At 34.1% G+C, this 24,189-nt stretch overlaps 1 protein-coding gene across 1 annotated transcript in view; it reads right to left on the bottom strand.

The window, feature by feature from the left end:
- The window catches only part of LOC118202425 (putative G protein-coupled receptor AH9.1), a 191,517-nt gene that overhangs the window by 125,485 nt on the left and 41,843 nt on the right, over window positions 1-24,189 (bottom strand). The gene's annotated exons all lie outside the window — the stretch shown is intronic.

The raw sequence follows: 24,189 nt of genomic DNA, 5'->3' as shown, positions 1-24,189 counted from the left end.
GCAGAATCGTGAATCTAGAAGTGTAATGATAAAATTGCCAGAAGGCTTTTATGTACAACATAGAGTGCAACGTAAAAACAGAGCAGTAATAAAGCTAAAATATTTGGAATTTGAAAGAATGATTTGCTGTTCGAAAAAGGTATTTCTCTTGAAAGATAAAAAATTCTGGTCGTTATCATCTCGAAATTTCTACAGGGCCAGGACTGAGAATAATCATACGTAACATGGAAAAATGAATACTGTATTAAGAAATGCAGATAAAAACATTCATTCCGATTTAGTATTCACCTACAAAAATTTTTTTCTAAATCGTTTATATTATATTCTTGCCAATTTTAAGAAAAGATTCTATCCTAAATAGAAATGAAGCGCTGTTGCTATCGTACTCAGCATTAAGACCTTTTGTTCACCTTCTGTTAAGGCAGGACGTTATGATAAAATTCTCTCGCAGAGTTTCCCGAATGAATACCTCTTTACTGTATAATACGATGATAAAATATTTGATTTTTAATTAGCTGTTTACTAAGCATAAGCAAAAGTGCAGCTCTCTATCAAAATTAGAAATATGTAAGAACTCAACGACTAAAATATCAGAGGAAAGCATGAGCTTGTGGTGATTGGTGGTTTTGGTTTCATGGGTTGGTTTTCAGAGTTCTAAATCGTGGACAACTGTACAATTAAACTGTGATATTTTTTAATGATCAATGAAAAGCTTATTAATAATTAATGACATTAAGAATAATGTCACCAACATAAATTGACAGTCATGTACTATTTATATGGAGGCAGTAAGGATATGATAGGTGGTTTTTCAAAAGTTAAACATAATTAATTGCCTTCATTATCTGAAACAGCGTTCTTATTAACAAAACAGTTTTCGCAATTGTCCTTTCTAGTACAGGATTTCAGAGCCTTCTATCTAGTATATTTTTCAAACTTAATCAGTCGGTTACGGCCGAAAACATCGCGGACGAAAACGTCGCAGTGAAAACAATGCAAGGAGAAAACCTCGTGATACAAAACATCATGGGAGAAAAGAAAGCAAAGAGAAAACATCGCAGTCCTAAAACATCGTGGTACAAAATATCGTCGTCGAAACTACAGCGGTTCAAAATCTTCGCAGTTTAAAAACATAGTCGTCGAAATTTTTGTGGTAAAAAATAAAGTACCTATAAAATCGTCACATAACGATAATATCGCACAAATGCGTTTTTCAGGTTTTAAAAGTTGTTAAATGCATATTCGCTTAAAGATTTGGAAGCGCAAGAAATGTTAACGGAACTTTAAGAATAAACGGAAACAAAACAAGACATAATTTTTGCCCCGTACAATATCAGATTAACAACATGAAAGAAAGTAATCTGATAATTAACTAAGCAATTTTTATAGAGGTAACCTCATGCAGTTATTTATCTTCCTTTTTCTAAACATTATAAGCTGTATTTTTCATGAAACGTTATGAGTAAAACTTTATAAAAAGGTTTAGTTTATTAATGACCTTTGTTAATTAACTATGTATATTGAAAATTCTACTCAATGCTATAAATTGCAATAATTTTCTACTCATTTACAATTTTTAAATGCTTAAGTTTCCTTGTTACGTTTTCAGCAAAAATTTATTAGTTCACTCAAAAATATGAAATATAAAAATAAAAATATCCAACTTTCCTTCTTGTGCTTCCAAATAATTATGCAAAAATGCATTTACAGCTTTTAAAACTTGAAAAACGCATGTGTGCGATGTTATCGCCATGCAACGATTTGTAGGTACTTTATTTTTTACCACGATATTTTCGACGACGATGTTTTTGAACCGCTTTAGTTTCGACGACGATGTTTTTGAACCGCTTTAGTTTCGACGACGATATTTTGTACCGCGATGCTTTAGAACTACGATGTTTTCTCTTTGCTTTCATTTCTCTCATGATGTTTTGTATCACGACGTTTTCTTCTTGCGTTGTGTTCTCCGGGACATTTCCGTTCGCGATGTTTTCGGCGGACACCAATCAGTCATTTCCTTTCACGTTTTTTGTAATGTTTCAAGTCCTCTAAAATCGTTGTTGATTGAACACTGTATAAGATTTGGTTTCGTTTATTTAATTATCTAAAACACTAGAGGGCTATCTGCCTAAGGAGATGGACACTTTCGTGGAGGACTTTTCAAGGGAAATTGCTCATATACACGTTACACATGGGGGGAAAACCACAAAAACACCCATTCAGCCTGCCCGTTCGCCATGATTCGAATCCCGGACCGAACTACGACTGTTCAGCGACTTTAACACTCGGACGCTAGTAGGCCGACGTTATGCGAGAAGCGACTAAGAACTGGTTAATGATCCATCTGAAATCGAGGGGTTTAGTGATAGACGTATCTGTAGATTGATGAGATTCTTGACACCTCTTGTTAAATTACGAAATTTGTAATCTCAAGTTGAGATTTGGGTGAAGTTATTACTATTGTTGCATTAGAGCATATCGTCTCCCACCTCTTAAAACGTTTCGACTGTTTAGCCCAGCTTTTACATTGCAACCAGAATAGAATACATACATAAAATTTCTAATCTTCATGCGGATCGCCATAAACTTCATATTCTGAGTAAAGAATTCTGAGTAAAGAAGTTAGAATAACGCAAAGAATAATAATAAAAGAATAATAAAATAATAAAAGAATGTTAGAATAATGCAAAATACATAAAACGAAATTTTAGTTTAATTCCGGTTGTCGATGAATTCACATTCAGTGCTTAATATTTTTTATATATTATGTAACAGAACGTAGTCCTTTCTCCAACTATATTTTTTACACAGTGAATTCCTTTACAAATCCCTTTTCCTAATATTCTTTTACAAATGTAAAAAAGGATATTCCCAAATATTTTCTGCTTCATACTTGACAACTAAAAGTGTTCCAAAGTAAACACCCAATTGAAAATGTTCATGCATAGCTGAAATATATGATGTGTTAAAGAAGTTGTATGATGAAGTTAATATGATGTGTTAAAGAAGTTGTATACAATAATTTATGTTAAAAATTTTTTAAAAATTTAACATTGAATTAATAGGAATTCTTGACACAAAAAAGGTATAAAGAGCAAACACTATGTCTCTAAATCAGAACTTTCAGACATAGTAATTAGAAAAGTTTTTTTTAAATAAAGCAAATAGTAGCAGAAACAAATCTAAAAAATATCAAATTATGACAAATCTTGTGCTCCAGAAAGTAAATGTAAAGGGAAGCATTACAAAAAATAATGTAAACTGAAGGTGATTATCATTACAAATATTGTAAACGATAGTTGGAATCTCTTGTAACGGTTTGTGTCCTTTTCTGAGGTTAGAAACGTTCGAAACACTTCTGCGCTCGCCGGGATTTAAACCATGAATTAAAACATTTGTTAGCTATACGCGCTAAACATTTACAATAAAATGTAAGCATGACAAGGCTATGGTGTAAAATTATGTTTGTGTTTACTTTTGCTGAATAAATGCATTGATTACTTTCGGGTTTTAACCGCTTCCCCGTCCTACCGAATTCGTTTGCTTTCAAAGATAAATTTCTATACCTGAAACTGAGCAGTATTTCTTCCCTGCTTTTACCAGTTGCCAAGATCATATATAAAAAACTGAATACTCATCTCCTTGCTCAAGAGAAAAATTTCTTTTGTGTTTCCTAGTTTCTTATCTGAAAATTAGCAAATACGATTCTCTAAAGCACGCGTTTAAATGAATAGTAGTTCCATTGCAGTACCAGCTGAAAGGGATCCGAAGTACATTCCCGATTTCCGTCTTTGTAAGTGAACTTACCTTTGTGCTATCTTGGCACAGGCCCACTGTCCAAATAACCCTCGCCTTTAACTGCGTTCTGAGATGTGGTGGAAAACACGAAGTAACGAGTGTCTTTTGGGATAACGATCCAGAACACATTTATCCCTGCCTGTTTATAACGTTGTAACGCTTGACGACAGTTTTTAAATCGGCGAGTTTTTAAAAACGTTGAAGTGGTCAATCATTTAGTTTTCATCTAGTCGTTGCTCGTGTAAAATTCCATCATGTTAGAAAAGCATTTCTAAATGCAAGGATTATTTTTGATACAGAGTGTGTAATTCAGGATTTAGAGTAACCATAAAAAGTATTCCAGCTTCTTACTAGAAGCAAAGCATAATTTTATCGATTCTTTGAGGAATCGGCGTAAACGTTATCAGCTTCGAGTAGAGATTACGCCTTAATTTGAATGAATAAATACATATTTAAGTCTTATTCGCTTAAAATCCATTCAGCTCGCTTGATAAATATTCACACTAATGAACGAAATTATTAAGTAGCGCGTAGATAAATATTTTGATAGATGAAGTCAGTTCTGAATCAATAATTTATGTTGAAGCTGGCTTTAATGTATATTTAAATGCTTCATTTAGGAGAAGATAACCAAACAGCTAAACTTTATGTATCTGTTGTCACAATTTAATGAATTCAATTTATAACTAAAATTATTGGCTCATATAATCTCATATGGCCCATATGGTCGAAAGCTGGTTGAGAAGGTTTGAAATTTTTTAATGATGAATATTCTTTTGGGCAAAGTATTTGGTGATCATGATTAAACTCATATAGAATGTGACTTACAATGAACATAATAGTGATTGCTAAAGAATTAATAGAACATAATAATGATTGCTGAAAGAATTAATAGAACATAACAGAGATTGCTGCTGTTGAATACAGCATAACCTGTTTGAATGCTATATAAAATTGTAATTATTACGACTATTTGGGCAGAGTAAAGCAACAGTATGACAAAGTGCGACGAAGAATTAATTCAAATCTTCCTTCAAATTCTTTCAAATCTAGAAGAATCAAATCTAGAATCATTCACTTCAAATCTAGAAAGAGTAACATGGTGGAAATAGTTTAAGTAGTTATATGCGTTATTTTATTTGTTATTATATTAAATATTATTATTTTTGATAATTATCAATTTTGCAGAAAACAAGCCTCGGTCTTTCAGAATCGACGACGAGGGTACTTAAACTGGGAACAACTGGGAACAGATATTACTTGTGGCAAAAGAATGGTAACATAACAAACAATTATATGCGCAACTGCATATGATCCAGAAATTTCCAGTAAATCTGAGATACAGGGTGACACACACACACACACACACACACACAAAAAAAAAAAAAAAAAAAAAAAAAAAAAAAAAAAACGGGAACTTTTTAACAATCTAATGAAACTAAGAGAAATGGAAGGAAAACATTTTATTCATAGTAATTGAAACCTTCAAATGTGCCATTTAAGAAATGGAATTTATCATTTTTTAAAAATAACAAAAATTACGTCCTTTAGATGGCGTGCTCCTGTACAAATGCATTCTTGAGATCTGCTGTTGAGATTCCTTATTGACTGCTGCAACATCTCATCTGGAATTTCATCATGAATTCTTTGTTTTAACTCATCCAGAGTTCTTGGTCGAGTAGTGCAAACTTTACTCTTGAGATATCCTTACAAGAAAATAGATCGTTACCGAATCTTGAGATCACCCAGTTACCAAACAATTCTCGCGCAGCTTCCATTGATAGTTGTAGAGTGGATGATGTCGCTCCATCCTTTGAAACCAGGTTTCTTGAACGTGTAGAAAATTGTTCAGTTCAGGTGTAACGAAAGATTGTAACATCTCCACGTAACGATTCGCATTGACAGTTGTGATCCCCTGTTCATTTGAAAAAAATAATGACTCATGACTTCATTAGGATTTTGTTTGATTTGTGAGTAATTAGAATTTGTGTCTGTTGCCCGTTCCACTGATCCGTGATTACTTGCTTGAGGTCACTGTCTCGCAGTACTGTCACCTGCTCATGGCTGCCACAATGCATTAGAAAAATTCCCGTCATTCTGTGCCACCTTGTATTAGAGTTAGAATATTGACACCAAATTCAGAGCACACAATCTGATATATTTGGGTTTGTATTTTGCTATTAAATTTCAATAAATATTTAACTGGAATTTAGACTAACTTTCTATCATTAAAAGAACCACTTATTCCTGTTTATATACCAGTAATATCATTTCAATACCCGGGCATGATTTAAACAAGCAGCCTTCGGATGAATAAAACTTGACAATACAGATAAAAGAAGACGAGAATGCGACGAAAAGAAGTGTCGATTAAATATATTTCTCATCAAATAGAAATTGTGTAAGAAAGAGTTCCATCGCATTGTAAGAACAAGGACGAAATTAAAGTGAAAAAAGTTGCGAAAAATGTGCATTTTGTAACCAAGGGAAATAACGTGTATACATTCTACGCAAAACATTCCTATATCGTAACGCTATATAACTATGGGATTCCTATATCGTAACGCTATATAACTATGGGAGTGGGACGTCTGCTGCGCAATCCCATATCCAACAGTGTCCGCTGAACTGTGTATTCCGAAACATTTGCACTTGGACTTGCATTGTATGGTGCTGTCAGCTGAGCCATTGTCTAGCGCCAATTTTGCTGTACCAAGGTTCCAGATCGTTCATGAGAACGTCCCGAAAAGTATAATACCGCAACCACCAGCCAGTGTATAACCTGTTGTACAGGGGGAAGCAGTTGTTAGCAACTGTATTCCTCTTATGCATGGTCCTGTCTCAATGTTCCCTGATCCACTGTAGGCGTAGCTGAGAATGACGCTTGGCCAACAGAGGCACACGAGTGAACGTCTGCTGCGCAGTCCCATATCCAACAGTGTCCGCTCAAGTGTGTTCCGAAACACTTGCACTTGGAACTGCATTGTATTGTGATGGATATCGTAATGTTAAGCATGCAGTAAAAGAAGTGGGTGGTGCTTTGAAGCAACTGTTCATTCTTTCGAATAATTGGAGAATAGAGTTTCTGAGTGCACATACATATTATAAATCAAAGTTTATACCCACTTTGAAGGATGCAAGTTTCTATCCTGCTTTGCCAGGAGTAAATGCAATAAGTAGAAAATTGAATTAAAATAGAAAAGACAATATATGCATTATTTACACTTATCACCATTTTTCATTATGGTCTGTCGTTTGTGGTCTCTTAAAACGTTGGTTCACCAAGTAGTAATAATTCCCGATGCTCTTTACAGTTTCATTATCATGTTTGTTACGCTGTTAGGATTCCTTGCCTTCTCCAGCAGCATTTAAATACCATTTCCATTTAATCACGTGCCCTCTACGTCATTCAGACGAGTTCATTGAAAAATGTGGTGATGATCATAACATTTTTGCTCGTCAGTGTATGTTTTATCAAAAGAGATTATCAATAGAGATGAAACAGGTAGGACAGCGAAACACATGGGGAAGTTATACATATTCTATACGTCTGAGAAGTTAAAATATGTAAAACTTTATTCTCTAAAAATATTTAATATTTTAATTTAGATATAGAGCATGAATGTAAGGCATTTTTGTTTAAATTATTGAGATTAAAAAGTAAAAAAATAATATTCTTACGAGCTGCATTTATCGCTTTTGAATAGATTTGTTTGTTAATCAATAACAGACAGATTCAGTTTGAAAAATAAATATCTTAACATTTTGCAAGAGGACAACAGAGTCGAATGAAATTTCAAACAACGCATTAAAATTGCGTTTTGAGACTAATAACTATTTTGGCCTAAAAAAAGGTTCGAAGACGACAACTTCATTGATCAGATAAACGGATTTAATTTAAACAGTTTGTGGAACTTAGCGTTTCCGTAAATGAGAATTTAAAACCCCTCTCATTCTGAATTAAAATATTTCTTTTAGGAATTTATATTTTCTAATTATTATACGTACCTGTCTTTACCATATTTTTATATCTCTCCTATAATTTTTAAAAAGGTAACTTAAATGTTATTGAGTAACTGTGTTCATAAAATACTTTTCCGCTTTAGTAATTTAATTTTAAGAATATGGTTTCTAATTAGGCTATTTAAAAGTTAAAATATCTTATAATTTAACTAAATTAACATTACATTATGATGTTGGGAGGCCCCAACTTGTCAGCAACAGTAGTAGTGACTGCTATGAACTGTAAAGTACACCAACTCGTAAGAAGGGTTTAATTCCCTTTAGAAATTACAGTTGCGTTCACTTGACGCTCACAAACTACGCCGACCCAGCGGTGTAACAAAAATAGAAAAGTACAACTAAAAATAAATGACAGGATGTATAAATAACGAAGTCACTACCTACGAGGCTCTATAATAGTGACTAACTTAACTGCGTTCTACGATACAGCTGAGATTCAGCAAACTTTCTGATTAAGAAGTTGAAAGATTCAACTAACTGCCGAAGTAGGCACACAGGCCGAAACGCGCGGTTCTTAAACTTTCTACCAAGCAACCTTCACGCTCGTGATTCAAGAAGCATACTTACAATCTCGTTTCCCTTCTATTTAAACTCAATTACTTCTTCTAAAATTTGAATACTCTGCGCGTTCTACTACGATTTACATACTCTGGCATTCGCAATTCTAGGGGAAAGTAAATTCTTGACAGGAAAGATAGCATAGCTTAAAATAAATGTTAGTTAAAATAAATATAAACCCTCCAACATAATCAAAGGTTTTTAAATGAAAGCTCTGCTCTATGTATCTGTATGTACAGCAGATCGTTCAAGCAAAATTTCTTAACAACCAGAAATTTCAAATTCAATTTCCTGAGTTATTTTGAAAAGGCAAAGTAACAGAATTGAAGAGAAACGTTCTCTCTTTTAAGTGGAAAGCAAATATAGTGAAAGTTTCACTTTAACTTAATCTAATAACGTTTCTTATCAGCCATGCATCGGACTAGACACATGTTCATTGGTAAATCATTCCTCGAGAAATGGTACTACTTGATTCCTTTCGCCCTTACATTTCAGTGATTTCTAAGATAAACGTAGACAGTTTCTATTGTAATTCCTTGCAAACATTACGCCAGAGGGGAAATGATCTAAGGAAAATGTCTTCTAGAGCGTTTATGACAGAAAGGTTATTCTGGGTTATTATTAATGCAATGCTGGTTGGTTACAATGCATTAGAACTACATCGCAATTGAAATGCGAGCATATATTTGTAAAATAATTTCTGAAAATAGTACGTGGTTTCAGTAGTCAGTCTTAATTCAAGAAAATAAATATTACTTATTTCTTATATAATAGGAAGGCGCGTTTCTTTATCTAGAAATCTTAGAAATTCATTTTCGATACTTCTTTAAATATTTGAATTTAATTTTCTACAAGCAAATATTTTCATAAAATATATGTTAAGATTTTTTACGCTGTGAATTGCATAATGTATCTACGTAGATATTCACTGAGAATTTTCAAACCGTAAATGACATTATTTTGAATATGTAAACAGTAACATTTTTTTTACATTACTTCCTTTTCATTAAACCTTCGTCCCCTTGTAGCTCTCTATGTTAAGAAAGATTTACATAATCGAAATTCGGTTTGGTTTGATTTATTTGATTATGGCAAAGCAGTCGAGAGCTATCTGCGTAAGAGGAAGGATGTCTTCGTAGAAGACTTTCTGACCGAAACCGGCTTGTATACACATTACACATGAAAACCACGAAAATGCCCATGCACCTTTCGCCGGGAGTCAAACACCGAACAGAATTACTAGTGCTCGGCAACTTTACCTCTAGACCTCTGGTGGGCCGCAATTCAAATTCGGCAATTTCTGTCCTACGAGAGAAAGGTTCCGTCGCATCAATGTTACCGTCGACTTCTTAAAAAGTCTATACAAAGTAATCGAGAGGAGGGGCGATTCCTAAATTTTTACGAATCCGAATCCTAAATGGTTCTCGAATCTTTCAGCAGAGGGGCGACAAAAAAGTGGATATTCATTTGACGACGATTTCCGATTTTCAGCAGCGCTTTGGTTCTTATTTTATTAAAAGATGTTGAGGGAGTTCGTGTTTTATTTGATGCGGACTGACAAAAATAATTTTCAAAGACATTAAAAAATACAAAATTTTTATTTCAATTTGGTTAAACCAAGATTTAGATATTTTCTCTCAGTTCCCTGAAAAAGGCTTTTTCCTTTAACCCTTTAACTGTCAAGTTATTTTGATGATTTGGGTACACAAATTGTCCAATTTTTTTATTGGAAAAACCAAATGTAGCCGAAATAAACATCTCCCGATATGTATTCGGGTATGACAATACGATGCACTCAAAAAAAAAAAAAAAAAAAAAAAAAAAAAAAAAAAAAAAAAAAATTACCCCGAGAAATACTCGGGCGTGACATTTTTGAACACCAGTGCTGTGCCCGAGATAACCTCGGGCATGACAGTTAAAAGGTTAAAACAATTTTTCTTTTTAGAGACTAATATTTGTTTTAGTAACTATTGAATTATTTTTAATAACTTTTGACTCCTGACGAGATTTTGAATCCTTTGGGGAAACTTTTTCGATAAGGCTTACCATACTGTTGTTCTGAGAAAATAATTACCTTCCAGAAATAACAAAGAAAATAACATTACTTAACAAGTTTCCTTGTCATGGTTTATGTATTTCTTATAGAGTATGACGGCTTATATGACAATGTATTTAAATATCATACCAACAGATTTCATGGACCTTTTGTCTTCCATACTCAAAAATGAAACAAATTATCTGGAAAAACTGTAAAAATAAAATATTTAGCAAACTGAAAATCTAAATTTTGCTGTATTATAAATAAAATCGTGAGTGCATAAACATATCTGCTTTCACATACAGAAGTGCGATCAGCATAGTTATCTATTATGATCCTGAAATTACATGTACGTCAGTATTTTATACGGTATTTTCTCCCTTCTTTCTGCATGCCTTCATGGTGTAACGGTAGCACACTCGGCGAGTATTCGAGAGGTCTAAGTTCGAGTCCCGGAGAGGATACTGCTCATTTTTCATGTATCCTGCTACAAAATAACCTAATGTCTCTTCACATTGTATTATAATCGTCAGAGAATCTCAGTATTTGCTATCATATGTACTAATGCCTGGACGGTTGGGTGAGCGTTGTGTGGAGGGCGCTTTTGGTCAGTTTGACTGTCCTCTGGATGGTCCGAGCGTTGGGCCTCGGCTTTTGGTGCTGGGCGCAAATGTGGCTCCTACACATTGGCTCTAGACAGTGGTGGGCACGGTGCAATACCGATTAACCATTATGGTAAAGGGACAGTGCCCGTGCTCCCCGTTACCTACCTACCTACACTGGCACCTGAAAAAAAAAAGATGGTGGATGATGATTCTTCACCACCAGGATTAGGTGACTGGGTCACCTAATTTCCAGTCGTCCTTTAAAAAGGGAGAGTATATAAGGTATTTTATTCCTCCTTTCTGCATGGATTCGAGATGTAACGCTAATACACTCGGCTCGTATTCGGGAAGTTCAGGTTCGAGTTCCCGCGAGGACATTGCTCATTTTTCATGTCTCTTGCTTCCAAAAAACCTAATAACTTTACAATCTTACGGATTCGAATTATGTGTTAAACGTTTTCTCTGTACCTTTAATATTCAGCAATAAACTTCACTCTGAAGTTTTGTTCAATGTTAATTTCCTTTAACAGCATTTGAATATTTTCTAAATTATTTAAAAAACAGAAAATTAGCCAAAAATCCAACAACCAGTTGTAAAGCTTTATTTTCAATAATCAGTTATTTATATAATAATTCTTTTCTGTTGTCTGTATTCTTCCGTCAGCCTTCACCAGAATGCAGATTAGAAAGAATTTGAATGAAATGTACGGCTGGGATTTAATGAGTTTGAATTGGCAACGCTTGAGCCTTGTTTACGCAAGGAAATCGATAGAGTGATTTATTGATCTGTTAAGAGCTGGTGCCAAAGAAGTGTGATTCAGCTACTACCAGGCTAAATATTTTCTAGTACGTAACCATAAAAATATCAAAATCCTTGCTTTGTTTGGAATCCTTACTTTGAAGGAAAAATTTTAAGTGCAGCAAAAAATGTGCATAATTTAATAGCAAGGAAAGTCACACAGTACAAGGAAGTCATACAGGACATTCCGTACAAGGAAGTCAAACAGTGTCCACATTAGAATGTTTTTAGTATTATTATGGAATTTTTGTAGTATTATTCTTGTACGGATACAGTCCCTCAACATAACATAATTTTTTAAATGAAATTCTTGATGCTCCTAGCTGCAATGAAGTATTTTATGTTAAAGCGGATAATTTCCGTTTATGACATTTAAATCACGATTACTGGGTTAGTTTTCTTTTTCATATTTTAATAAATTTCGTCATAAGTGTATAGCTTTCTTTATCATACTTTTATAGGTTATAAATGTTCTTCTAATAGAAAAGTAGGTTTGTTACTAAATTTCCTTCTTATGTTCGAGATAGATTAATAACCAAAACAAAAGGGGGAAAAGAGATTAGGGCAAAAAATGAAGAAAATTAATCATGCTTAAAAATTAATAAATTTTTAATATGTAAAATACAAACACAGAAAATAAATATAAATTTAGTAAGAAAATTTCTCTGCGCCACATCATTTATAAAATTTTCATCCAATTGCAACTTTACTTCGGTGACATTCACGATACGTTTTTTTCGTCAACTGAACTTTCTAAATTGCGAAAGCTGTCCTAGAGTTTCGGCAAGTGAACTCTTATAAATAATAAAAGGTGTACCAGTCACAGAGCGGTAAAGTCGCTGAACACTGGTAATTCGATATGTATTCTATTTCAGTCGAACAGGCTTTCTGCATGGGCATTTTCTTCTGTCATAACAGTACTGTTCTCCTGTGTAACTTGGATGAGAGTCAATTTCCCGTAGAAAGTCTTTCACAAATTTATCCCTTCCCTTAGGCAGATAGCCCTAATGTTCTTTGTTGAAATCAAATAAACCGAAAAACTATAACTAATGAAAACACATTTTGAGATGCAAAATTATACAAGAAATAACTTAAGATTGGAGTGGATTTTTCAAATAAATATCTGTCGAATTTAACTGCTAACTTCCAAGAACTGATAACAAAAATTTGCTTTCTAAATTAATAGAATTTTAGGTACGTTTCTGTTAATAGGGAAATCATTTGGTAGAGAACGTAAATGTTAATATGAGATATAACTAGAGATAGTAATAGCAACTTAAAAGATACATACAACTTCATGAAAAGATATGCTATTTTATTAAATACAAAATTCTGCCAAAATGAGCTAGTTCAACATCAAAAGCGTAATTGGACCGAATAATCATCGAAAAGCTGTGCACCATGATTGTTCATTTACCTCAAACTACCATCTCCGGATGTCGAGAGTTTTTTTTTTTTTTTTTTATTATTTTTTAATGCCGGACACTAGCCATTTCTAGCCAGGCTTTCCCCATTACAAAGGTCAGAAGTTGAGGTCATTATATTATGGAGGCACCTAATAGGCGGCCAATATGTTACCTCCTATTGAACACACAGACAATTTACGTCTATACATTGTCCAGAATTCGAAACCGGACTCTCCGGTATTGCAGTCGGCTCTCCTAACCACTATACCGTTTGGGCTGCCGAGAGTTGTTATTGCATAGGTAATTAATACTTGGAACAACAGATTTTCAGTTCAAATCACGCTAGTTAAGCGCAATGTAATACCTTCAAAATGTATACCAACTTACTGTATATGATTATTTTATTCTGTTTTTAACGAATTGTATCCCGTTTATATATATCAATTCATGTTATATCGGTCGACTCTGGCTTTCCGGACAAAACAGTCATCAGATGTTACCAAAATTTACCTAAACATGATATTTTATAAATAATTCTGTCTTTTACAATGAGAAATGTTATTCTCACTAATAAGTATGGAACATTTGTTACATTGCAAAAAGAATTCTGATCACCAGGCCCGGAATTACGTATAAGCTACACAAGCTATAGCTATAGCTTACCCAAAAAAATTAAAATATAGTATAAAAAGTATTAAAATATACTACAACGGACTTATAAAGGGCTTCATATCTCAAATAGCTTAGGGCATTATCAAGTCTAAATCTGGCTCTGCTGATCATTTCAATTTTAATGCTTAATTTCTCTTAGAGATCAGTTGCATAAGAATTTCTCTTAAAGAATACAAAATATTGTCCGCATGATGTCAAAACCGGAACGTGAATGAAATTAACACTAAAGTAATTGCATTAATCTCATATTATAAAACATATATGGACAAATTTTTAAAGCGAAAGAAAGGTTGTACTTTCGGCAAGAAAGTACAGAAAGTACAAATAATCCGTAAAAAAGAGCAACATCCCTGCTTTTAACATCACAAGCACATAAAGTGCACATATTCTGCGCGTATAATAAATGTTACCCCTCAGAGACAATAACGTTGTTTCAACTTGAAACATCCGTGGAGACTATCAAAATACAGCAGGAAGTTTTATTGCCGCTGTAATCATCAAAGTTGCAGAAGCGTTTATTTGGAAGAAATAAAATAGGTGAAAGGGGTATATGTGTTGTGCATATGTTCACTGAGTGGGGAAATGAAAAAGGGTCACTGCTGGCACGTTGCATCTATAAACTTTACGAAACATAAATTCATAAATATGTAAATATCGTTACTTTTCTAATAAACTATGTTCGTTTTGAAATTGTCACATCCTCAATACTTTGTTAGTGTAAGAGTCTACCTTATTTGATTTCTTTCTTAAAATGGAACCGTAGGTCTACTAATAACTTTGAGAACTAGTAGAAAATTGCTCTGCTCCTCTTCGTCCAGCAAAGACTACGCAAGGTATGAACAGCTGATGAGCTCTAGTTGCAAAATTCGTTTTTAGTGTAATGTATAATTACACTAAAAACAAAGCACTTATAGAAATAACTGAATATCTGAACAATTTTTGTGTGCTTTTCTAATCAGCTAGGGGTGCAAGGTAATTAGTGTATATGTGTCTAAATTTCTTTCTGGTAAGTCGAGCTATCCTTCACTTTGGTCTCGAACCATACCGATCTAAGCGAAAGGCTTAGTTGGGGGGGGGAGAACTTTAATAAAAAATTTTTACAGGCGGGAGAACTCTCCAGCTAAAATATTTCTCATCTTTGCGCTTAACCTTATAACTTAAAATTCTGATCAATTAACATATAAAATTACAATCTCCTACGTTCTGTATTCTTTCAGATGAGCAAAAGAGAAGGTGTACATTATCTCCCTCAAATTTTTATGCTTTTGTCAGCCTTGTAAAATATTAAAATAATATTTCTATAAAGGAATAAATTCATAAATTGAGGCTTAAATTAAATTATATTTATCAGCAGGGCATGTTAAAAATGCCTTAAAACTTTGGAGCAAAATTCAGGAACACGACAGTGAGACAGAAAATAATTTCTTCCATGTCCTGAATTTGCTGTATTTCGAGCGATATCTAAGCGTTCTGTGCCCGAGATTCGTTTCTGCTAATTAAGATAGCGGAAAAATTTGCTGTTTGTGTGAAAATGTCACGTTTGTGAAACTTACCAGCCCAAGGGATGCATCTGTGGAGCTCTTGCTTGTGCTTATGAAATTCTCTGTCTCTTTCTCATTCTGAAACTGCTCATCATTAAGAAATCAGCTCTTAAAGAGTGAATTAATTGTCAAGTATTGAAAGAACATTGATCATCAGAACTAAAAATTAGTATAAATCTTTAATATTATGGGTGGAAAATATTTTTTTACACATTCTAATGGTAACATAACAAAAGTTGCAGAATACCACTCTATCATCTTCTAAAGATATTTTCCTAAGTCTTTCGTAACAAAATACAAAAATGTATTTTTAGAATGCGTTTTGTGGGATATCTAGAAGTTGATATATCCTTAAATTTTAATTATTTTATTCCAACTTAGTTCTTGCACACAGCTGAAAAGAGTCTCTTTCCTATATTATATTCTGCACTATTTATAGCAACTGAAAGCTGACTAGCTGCTCAGTGGCTAAAACCACGAAATCTAAAAGTTCATGCCAGATTCATCGTCGTTGGTAATGGTTGCTGGTGTGCATCGTACTGGTCTAGTGACCGATCATCTCATATTGATAGTGGGGGAATCTAGTGGATATTCACATATTCTCCGCATTTAAGGCCGACAGAATAGCTGTGGGGTGCGATAGGACAATGGTGTGCAAAAATTAAGGACGAATTGGAAAAATTAGCATATCAGCTGAATGAAGAGGCAGAGCGGACAGAAAGACCAATCAGGAGATTAAGTAAGGTAATGTACGGTAGCACATGCGCAGATATGCAGGTAGACGTAATGGAGTGTCTGAGTAGTATAAAGCATGTTGTCGGTGTAAGATCAGTATTTCTGGCAAAGAGATTGCACGCCGTATAGCAGTTAAAATCACACCGAGTTGCTGCCTCAGCGAGAAATGGCGAATAATCAATCTGTTAGACGGCATCTGGATGCTTTTACCCGAGGTCGAATCATTGGGAAGTTGGAGGAAGGCCGCAGTGTGACAAGTGTGGCTGCAGAGTTCGGAATTGCTCACAGCATCGTTTCACGACTTTGGAGACAATTTCAAACTACAGGAACAGCTATCCGGGGGTTTAGTAGAGGTCGTCCACGAGGAACCACACCCGCAGATGACCGGTATATTGCTTTACAGGCCAGAAGAAACAGGCGGCAGACAGCGGGAGAAATCGCTAGACACACGACACAGGCGACGGGACGACCGATATCGCGTTTTACCGTGGCCAGAAGACTGCACGGTGGTGGTCTGTTTGCACGACGCCCTGTACGGTGTGTACCTCTAACGTCTGCCCATCGGAGAAGGCGTTCTATGTGGTGCCGGGAACACCGGAATTGGAGAGACAATGAATGTGGACGAGTACTCTTTACAGATGAGAGCAGATTCAGTCTGAGTAGCGATTCTCATCGCATACTCATCTGGAGAGAGCGGAGAAGAAGAAATCATCCCTCGAACATCATTGAAAGGGAAAGGTATGGAGGTGGCGGTGTTGTCGTTTGGGGAGGCATCATGCTTGATAGTCGTACAGACCTTCACATCTTCGACGCAAGTTCAGTCAACGGGACCCGTTATTGTAACGAGATTCTTCTTCCATATGTGCGTCTTTTTAGAGCCGCTATGGGTCCGCAGTTCCTTATCATGGAAGACAATGCACCATGTCATCGCACAGTAGCTGCCGAACAGCTCTTAGAGAGTGAGGATATTGAATGTATGGATTGTCCGGCACGATCTCCGGATCTCAATCCCATCGAGCATGTATGGGATTTTCTAGGCAGACGCTTGGCAGCTCATTCCTTACCACCAGTAAGGATTCCGGAGCTTCGATTGCCGCTGCAAGACGAATGGGCAGCAATGCCTCAACAACTCATTGACACCCTCATTCTCAGCATGGGCAGACGCTGTGAAACCTGCCTAGCAGTCAGGGGAGATCATATCCCTATTAAAGACCGGATGTTTCTTGCTGGATACCCATCACAGGGATGTTTCGGCCTTCAGTCGCATTGCGCTTCATGCTACCTTTTCAATAAAGCTTCTTTTTATCCCTCTGATTTCTCTTTTAGTAAGTGTTGCATACATTATTCATGTCCTTACGTATTGAAGATCTTACGGTATTAAATGTGTTGATTTGGAAAGTTTTTGTACAAAGTTATATTGAAAAAACCGTATCGTCCTTAATTTTTGCACACCAGGGGGATATCAACTTTTCATCTCTGAAACCGCAATCTAGCTCTTCGGTGCTCGTCCCTGTCCATCGTTTAACACATTTTGTTACCACAAACCTTCTGGATATTTTAATTCACAGCATGGAAACTAACTGTAAAGTTCGCATTTAGATCAGGGGGGACGACACACATCATTATTTCTAATAAAGATTGTGGATATGCCTTCACGTTGTTAACTACAAAATCATTCCAGTTGCGTGAAATTTTATAGCTGTTCTCTTGATTTTTCCGCCAAGGTGTTTCAGAGTGCCCACATGCTGCAAAGACACTATACATTTACAATACCTATGCCTTCTCCGTGATTCGAACACAAGCCCTTCGGTACCATAGTAGGCTCCCCTAACCACTATACTCTCTGAGTGGCGACTGAGATCTTATAAATAGTTTATTTGTTACTACTACTTGAGTAAGCAGACTTACTATTTATAATAGTTTTGCATTTGATCTGGTAATTTTGATAAATTTTTAATTTTCTAATACTTTTATCAACTGGACTAGTACTTAAGACACAATAACACGCCGAACAAATACTAATTCAGAAGTCAAACAACAAAAATCAGCGTTATATTTTCAAAATTTTCGCAGGACTAGTTTCGATGGTTTTACCGAACCATCATCCTCAGCTGCAAAACCACAAATGAACGAGATAGGAAATAATGATTAGATAAGATAAGAAAGCTTTCTTATCTTATCTGTTGTTATTTTGTTGTTTGACTTCTGAATTGGACTAGTACTCTTTTTCTTAACATGAATAGACATATGACTTTTTTATGACTATGATAATTTTAATAGAATGAAGTACAAGATATATTGAACAAGTTAGTCTGTTTTAACTGCACTCTAAATCTCTTAAATAATGTTTTCTCTTCTTTGCAATAATAAAAATTCTGATGCGTGCAGTATATAACTTCAGGAATTACCATGTGTTATATAGCTACAGATATTAAATGTAATTTTTTGTTGATCGTTTGTAAGCAAAATCTAATTTGGGGTTCCAACAAATAGGCAGCTCTGTAATACGAAATTCTGGATTATATTTTATTAGGTAGAATTACCTATAGGTAAAAATTGCTTTATATAAACTTATATCAAGTAATTAAGTGTTTGTCCCTTTATTTCTTTTTATTAAAAACTGCATTTTATTAAGCAGTTGAGTAACATATCATTTGATTGTTTTTTTATTATAATTGCGTATATATCATAATATATATATATTATAATTTTATTATAATTTATAATAATTAATTATTGTTATTTTTATTATAATATTATTTTTTATTGTAATTTAATTGGTTTTTTTATTATAATTTAACAAATTATAAGCTAATTGCTTGTAATATGTTTAAAATAAATACTTTGAAAAGAATACCTAATTTAATTTTCTTCTGTGCCATTGGTATAGTATCAATTATTTGAATTTATTTTGATATGATCATATATACCCGCTACATTTAAGTATCAGAAAACAATCCTCCTTAGTTTTCGGAAGTGCACATAAATAGTAAAATTAATCCTGTTTCCGTGTTTTCTGTCTCTGCAGTTCCCAAAATGCGTCCTCTTTCCGCGAAATCGAAGAGTTTACTACCCCTTCACATAACCATCTCCTATGAGGATGACATGATTAGTTATTAAGAAATGCTTGGCTGTTTATTTGTGAATAAGAGAGTTTGCCTCGATATTGTTAGCTGAAGAAGGTCTGACTTTAGTCTCCTTTTTGAAATCATTAGTTTCGTTGTATTTGACATTTTTAAGACATTATATGTCAGTAAATCCTCATCAGTACGTTCAACAAGCATTACATGCTCCAAGATTGGCATTTGCTGCGCATTTTTCGGTTTCCACATCATAATACGATTCTTTCACCAAGCTCATAATGCTCACCGGTATGTTGAACCGGTATCATGAACTCACACAAGATGATAGAGATAATGACTAATATCTCTATATCATCAAGATACAAGATATCACAAAAGATAATGGCTTTAGAGATGTTTTCAACAAGATGAAGCAACAGCACATACCCCGCTTTCAAACTTGTCACTAGTTCGGTGAGTGAACAATCAGAAGAGACAGTATAATCTTCTAGCCCCCACAATCGCTTAATCGCTCGTGATTTTCATCTGTGGGCAACTTAAAGGATTAGGTGCATTTAACAATCCCTACGCACCGGAAGAACTACCAGCAGAACATTAAAGGCGCTTGTTGTAGTCCCTCAGAAAAGTTGCTACGCGTGTTCCTCAGTTTGATAAATCAAATACAGCACAGAACTGGAGTCAGAAGTGGCTTTTTCCAGCATTTCCTGTAAATGCGAGTTCTCCAGTTCATAAACAAGTATAACTTTAGTTTCAGAATTATACACATTTTTCGAACCAGTTTCATTTTGCCCTTACCCAGTGGATGTTATTTCTGCTCTTTTTGCTTACTTATAAACGAAAGCAAACTGAAAAGAAAAATGTTCAGTCGAAAAAAGCAAATTTATGAAAGCTTCTTTTTCACGATATAAAATAATTTGCATAAGAATGTTGGCACCTTTATGCCGGGGCATTAAGGTTGCTGGCGTCATGATAGAGCTTTATGCAGGAGCCTTTATGACTGTGTCTGGTCACCTTTACAAATCCGTCAAAACCCGTCACTGATTTAGATAGTTGAAACCTTTGTGTAATGCTGAGAGTAATGAATCATTATAAAAATGTTTTTAGAGATTCGAATGTAAAAGTTTTAGAAAGAATGTTATTAATTAAATGCTCTTTTTAGAACAGCGATAACATTAATCGAGAAATGGTTACACTTTTCTACTCATGTCTTTATTTATAAATTAGTTTTAGAATTTAGAAATATCAGAAACAGTCTTTGAAGTCCACTAGCAACAGCTGAAGCAAGTTTTCTACGAAGTATAAATTTTTTTGCTTATGTGTCACGAAGGATGTTGGTCGTATTAAGAAGGAGAGTTTTAAAATAGTGTAAACTAGGAGTTCTCAAACTTTTTAAATTTTGTACCATATAAATATGAAACAAAAATATATGTACCACCATAAAAGCATTTCGCCATTAAAAATCAATGCATCCTAATTGGAGTGTATATAATCTAAGAGTAAAACCCTTTAAATTTATATTCTTAAATTTAATTCGTAAATTAAACTTTTACATTACAATAAAATATAAATAAGTATACCATGAGCATACTGGAGTGTCGCTACGATTCTTGGAAACTGCAACGTCGAGAAATTGTTCGAAGCTCTTGAAAATGTCGTCATTTCAACTAGAGTCGTAAAAATAAAAAATATATGTGTTTCTGAGTAATAAAGATTAAAACAAAATATAAAAAAGGAGCACAATTTTACATTTATTTTGAACGCTCATTTAACTTTTTTTCTGTAAAAATTGTACCACTAAAAGTATTGTAATATACCACCAGTGGAGCATTTAGCACAGTTCAAGAATCGGTGGTGTAAATGTAAGTAAAATATTTAGACATTTTGCGCTAAGTAAATCATTCAGTCACTTCGAAATGTTTTTTAAAATTGTATTTCTGTTATAATGTAAATCAAAAATTACACATGTTTTAGTTCATGCCACCATTTTATGTAGTCAATGAAATATGCTCATCTGTTATTTATACATTTAACATTAACTTAGCAGCAATCAACAACAGATTTCACAGTAAATCTTTTGTACCTATATTTAAACTTAAATAAACTATAATTCTGACACAATAGATGCCCAAGCATTAAATAAAAGAGAATAATGTCTTCACAACTTCCTGCAATGTCTGGGAATAAATCTTTTCTCCTCTCCCCCCCAACAAAAAAAAAAAAAGCATGTCAACTGTGAGAAGAAAAACGGAAAAGGGATGAAAGCCAGAGAATTTTATGTGACTAACTACCATTCTACCGCTTATTTTCATTACTTGTTCCTTGGTATTTTTGTTATCGCAAATATCTTATTAGAAGAATTCGAAGAAGTTGACGTTCCAGACCTTTACTGGAGTTATTAACAAGTTGATACCTTTATTGGTGACGTCTTTACTATGAAGATATCTATTGGCGTTATTAACAAGTTGATAGGAAAGGGTTACAGCAGCGGCAGTCTCTAGACGTTTAAATATAGTTTTGGCAGAAGCTATTTGCTATTTGTAAAACTTAATCAAGGATGAGGCCTTCAGTCAAAAGTTAATCATTTATCTAAATCTTTAAAGTTAATTTTTCAGAGTGTCATACTGTTATATTACACATAAGTTACGAAGTTCAAGGTACAAAAATCTTTGAAGTGGGAAAATAAGTTAATTTCAAAATTCAAGCACATTAAAATTTACTGTCTTGTGGCTTAAATCCTGGAGGTGCTACTGCTTGAAATTGTTTTGCGCAGTCTCCATGAAATACAATTAGGACGGTCAGACATAAAGACACAAATTATGATTTTCGAAATACAATAGCAAATATAATAAAAATACAGTTAAAAACACTTTCTTAACTATGCTTACGCAAGAATACATTATGAGGCTAAAGCTGTACAAATGGAGATCTCATTACAGTACTACATGGAGATAAAATCAATAAATAAGAAGCAGATATCATAATATTCACTAAACACTGAATAAAGATACCAATCAAATACACTAACAAAAAGTACTCAAGATAAACATATGAGTTAAAAATAATTACATACTAATATTAAAAAGTAAAGATAAGTGTTACAATGATGCTTCGAAACACTTCTGCTCACCAGTGGCACAGCAGTAGTTCTGAAGTAAAACACTGGTAGTTCAGTCCAGGTTCAAATCTCGGCGAACGGGCTAGCTTGCATGGACGTTTTTGTGGTTTTCCCCCGTGTGTAACATGTATACGAAAGTTTCCTTTGCACTTCTCCCCTGAATCAGAAAGCCTCGAGTGCTTTGCCATAATCAAATAAACCAAAGCAGTTGAACCACTTCGGAATATAGCAAGATGAAAAAAATCAGAAATAAGTAACAATATTTTTACTCATGAAACAATTTTGTGATAGTTCTCTAGCTCAAATGAGTCCTGAGTCTATTAGTTTTAGTGATTTGAATTTAACAAAGTTTAGCAGAAATCTGTGAAATTAAGTACGTATAATAATAATAATAATAAAGAAAATCTTAAATGTTTCACATTTTAAATTACATCAATAATTTTAAAATAAGCATATCTGTAGAATTTCCGATACAGAGACTCACGCGTTGGAGATAAAAATGTTTTTCTGTAGAACGTTGCCATAGCTCGCTTTGAAATCCTTGAGTTTGTTAATCAAAAATTCGTTAAAGTCTTACAAAACAGGAAATCGATAATAAAACAAATTTCAAATTTGGTCTTCCACATGCACATATTCGTAGGAGAATTGCTCCATTCAAAATTCGATGGCTCTATGTACCGTTGTTTTATCACAATTCGAGAAATATACATACATTTGTGCAGATGTTTCATTATTTAATTTCTTTAAATATAACACAGGACGATAACACTTTGTGGCAACATTTTGAAAAGTGATTCGCCGTTTATAGTGAATCGACGCAAAATCACAAAACGAAAACAATAGTCCTTCAGGAACAAAGCTCCTTTGGACTACTAATAATAAAAAATCTGAAAGGTTTCAGATTTTAAATTACGTCCAAAGTGGCGTTTTTTTAACGTTTTGTGTGTTACCTTTATTTATTAAATGTCATGTTCTTTTCACTTAAACCATGAAATTCAGTTCAACAGCTATGTCGCAAAATAATTTTAAAATGGGCAAGCATATCTTTAGAATTTCCTATACACAGATCCGCGCGCTGGAGATAAAAAGGTTTCCCCCCCCCCCCGCGTTATAGTGTTGCCATTTCTCGCTTTTAAATTGTTGAGTTTGTTAATAAAAAATTCGCTAAAGTTTTGCAAAATATGAAATCGATAATAAAAAAATTCCAAATTTCAAATTTGAGCTTTCAGATGCTCATATTCGCAGCAGGATTACGTCATTCAAAATTGGATAGCTCTAGGTACCGTTGATTTATCACAATGTGAGAAACATTCATACATTTATGCAGATTCTTCATTATTTATTTTCTTCAAATATAATACAGTGTTAGAACCCAGCCTCAGTTCTTATTTTTCTTTTCATAGTTTATCACTGTAAGAGTGGCAACCATCTGATCTTTGTTGTAGTTCTACGGATTATGAAAATAAATATGACGCTGTAGAATTTTATATGTAAAGTTATTTTATTTAAGTTTATTAGGAGAAAGGAGAACGGTTAGTTCTTGCAAATCTCGAACAATTTGGGTGACGACGGAAGTGATCGCGGAACAGCTTTAGTATAGCCCACCTTCAAAGTTTGGCGAATTTGGTTTGGCGCCAAAGCACATGAAATACGTTGTTTTGAAAAATGGTTGCCATCCAGATTTTCGATGAAACTCCGTGTTTCAAAAAATGGTAGCCATCTTGATTTCACCAGAAATCGTGGATAATAGAAATAAGTTTACGACTATTATACACGATTTTAAGAGAAAGAAATATTAAGAAATGATTAATAAAAA

This window comes from Stegodyphus dumicola, chromosome 2, assembly GCF_044657685.1.
Source record: "Stegodyphus dumicola isolate Sdum_Otavi_A_Nest chromosome 2, ASM4465768v1".
NCBI classification, from domain to species: Eukaryota; Metazoa; Arthropoda; class Arachnida; order Araneae; family Eresidae; genus Stegodyphus; species Stegodyphus dumicola.
The sequence above is the reverse complement of the archived record's forward strand: the minus strand, read 5'-3'. Positions and strand labels throughout refer to the sequence as shown.